This window comes from Gavialis gangeticus, unplaced genomic scaffold, assembly GCF_001723915.1.
Source record: "Gavialis gangeticus isolate Ggan-Ray unplaced genomic scaffold, GavGan_comp1, whole genome shotgun sequence".
Taxonomy (NCBI): Eukaryota; Metazoa; Chordata; order Crocodylia; family Gavialidae; genus Gavialis; species Gavialis gangeticus.
In genome coordinates this window covers 81,367,043-81,369,966 of record NW_017729022.1, presented here as the reverse complement: position 1 = coordinate 81,369,966, position 2,924 = coordinate 81,367,043, and the positions used below count along the sequence as shown (strand labels likewise).

At 41.1% G+C, this 2,924-nt stretch overlaps 1 protein-coding gene across 1 annotated transcript in view; it reads right to left on the bottom strand.

Annotated features, from left to right (window-relative positions):
- AMN1 (antagonist of mitotic exit network 1 homolog) overlaps nucleotides 1-2,924 on the bottom strand; it is a 62,417-nt gene that overhangs the window by 12,985 nt on the left and 46,508 nt on the right. The gene's annotated exons all lie outside the window — the stretch shown is intronic.

Sequence of the window (2,924 nt, the reverse complement as noted above, 5' to 3'; positions counted from 1 at the left end):
CATATATCACGCTTTAAGAGCCTTTATTGATTTAACCCTTCTAGGCCTACCCAACAAGGCCTACAAAATTAATTCCAGGATCAACATTATTTTTGATGTTTAACATTTATACTGGGTTAACCAGGATGCAGCCCCAAAACACCAGGTTTTGTACAAACAGACAGAAAATGACACTGCCATGCTAAATAGATGGCAACAGAGTACTAGAAGAGCACCACATTCTGATTTGTAACACAGAAATACAACTAAGAGAAAGACAATAAATGGCCTAACACAGGTTGCTTGCAGATGTGAAACCCCCCCCACAAAATACATGTTACTTTAAACTCAGTGCACTCCAGTGCCAAGTCCAGTGCATGCCAAGAAAAGGCAGTGCACTTGTTTTGACCCAGCTCTGCAGTATCTGTATCAGGCAGCTTAGTGGGACTTTTCTGGTGATTTTATCTAATAGATTATTGAATCAGCTTTAGATAAAAGCACCAAAAAGCCCTGCTGAAGCACCTGATTTATATGGACACTGAAGAGAAGGGTTGAACTAACACGCTGTTGCTCCTAGTAAAAGTACATCTTTTTTCATGTCTCCAATGATTAGACTTTAATCCATTTGAACCACCACATTTTAATCCATCTGACGTGTCAAGGGGAATCCTACTAAGGACCCTGATAAAGGAGACACTTAAGCGTGTACAGTAAAAGCTGTGTTATCTGGCATTTTATTAACCGGCATGCTCTATTAACCAGCATGCCGATTGACGCAGCAAAAGCGAAACTGGAAGTCCTACCATGGCACTTCTGGTTTCTCCAAGTCCCACTTCACCGACTTTGGAACACAGCCCGGGGCAAAGCAGCCTGTGCGGGGCCCCCCTCCTTGTCCCCTGGCACATTGACTCCAGGGAGTGAAAGCCGTGGCGCACCAGACACGGCAGGAGGGGTGGTCGCCTGAACAGGCAAAGACGCCTCTCAGGCAACCGGCATATTTGATTAACTGGCACTTCCCATTCCCCATGGATGCTGGATAACACAGCTTTTACTGTATTTAAAATTAAAGTCAGGCTTAAACGCTATTTACATAGTTAAGCATGTGTCCAAATGCCTTCCTGAGTGAAAACCCTTCCCTGATCCAGGGACTTAAGATACTTCAAATCTGCTCCTCAGAGAGAACAGCTTTCTTCCATTTTTTTATATAGACCCAATTCCTGTCTTTTTAATAACTGATTTATACTTGCATCCTAAATGCCAACTGAGTGAATTGGTTCATACCTTGTTAAGTACTTACTCTTGATGTTAGTTCAACTAAATTCAAAGCTGATACATTAATATAACTTTTGAGAATGAAAATGAGATACATTTCCCATACTATGTATGGAAAACCTGGAAACAGCTGTGTAAGAGCAATATTTGGGAAGGGTGGAAATAGTGTTGTGATGCAACATATAGATGTCATGCTGCTTTCTTGCGTCAGGTCATACCACAGTTATTTTTACTTTTCTGTCAGAAACAGATCACATGCCAAGTTGTTTCACACCTAAACTGAACACAGATTATCAGAATTTCAAGCTCTTGGGGTCAATTACAATCAATCTGCAGTCAAGTGGGAATTGCACATGTTGGTTATTTTCAGAATTTGGAAGCAGAAGGATAAACTTCAGCTGACTATGAAAATGGACTGACAAAAAGTTGTTTTAGACATGAGGTTGCAGGAAGAGACATTAATGTTGACAAAACTCTCTTTACATGGTTCAAGGAGAAAAGGGCACACGTAGCAGTGGTGCTCAACCTCTGGGCTCTAAAGCCATGTCATGTTTCCCCACATGTCTAAAAATTTGGCAATGAGTAGCAGTGTTAATTGCAGCTTCCCTGCTGCCAAATTTCCAGACCCAGAGGAAGCCCTGTGGCCTGGATGACATGGTCCAATGTGCTAGATTGTGCTGGTGCACTGTGTCACTCAGTGGCCAGAATCCAGCATATCCGCAGACTGATTCTACACATGGCACTTGCCCCCCAGACCAGCCCTGTACCATTCATCTGGCCTGTGAGGCCTGAAGGTTGAAAATTACTGGTTTACAAGATAGAAGAAATGTTTCAATGTTACAAAAAAAAGCATGGAGAAAGTTAGCAGATAAACCACTAAACTGAGCAACAGCAGAGTGAAGTATTTCCTCACATACATGAACAATTTCCCCCTGGCTAAACTTTGCAATGTTGAAGCATCAACTGGCTGAAAAGGTAGGACTGTCAGCCTGCATCCAGCGCTAAAAGATATGCCTCCTACTGAATGATTAGACTGCACATCCCAAATAATTGTTTCTCACTAACATTTAGCTTGAATTCTTATCCTACTAACACTTCATCTTTAATGTGATCTTTTAGAGATCAGTGTGGTGAAGAATATGAGGAACATTAGTTATCAAAGATTGTTGTTGCTCTATAAGTGGACTCCAAAGCAGATTTTTAGACAGCTCTGAAATCTATTACTTTGTTAGACTGGATTAATCCTACGGAGGCACAACAAGATGTAAAGCCAAAACCAATTTCCATCTGTTTTGAGAAAAGTTAATTTGTTATGCCAGACTTGCTTTTATTTTTGGACAGCTAATGAGGAATTACTCAGTGCTGCAGTTGTTATAATGGCAGAGAATCAAGTTCAACTTAAAAAAACACTAAACAAACAGATAATGAAAAGGGTCAAGAGGGCAAGAATGAGTTGTCTAGGCCTCACTGGAACACTGATCAATATATATATATTGCTCATACAAAGGCTTTGCTAAATCACTGGCCAGAGTAAGCCTAACCAGTTCACCTGGCCAATGCATGAACTCCTTACATAAGCAACATTTGGAATGTGGTTCAGATGTGAGCCAGATGTGCAATCTTGTAAAGAGATAGTTTCATAGTTTCTAGGGTCAGAAGAGACCTGAGAAGAT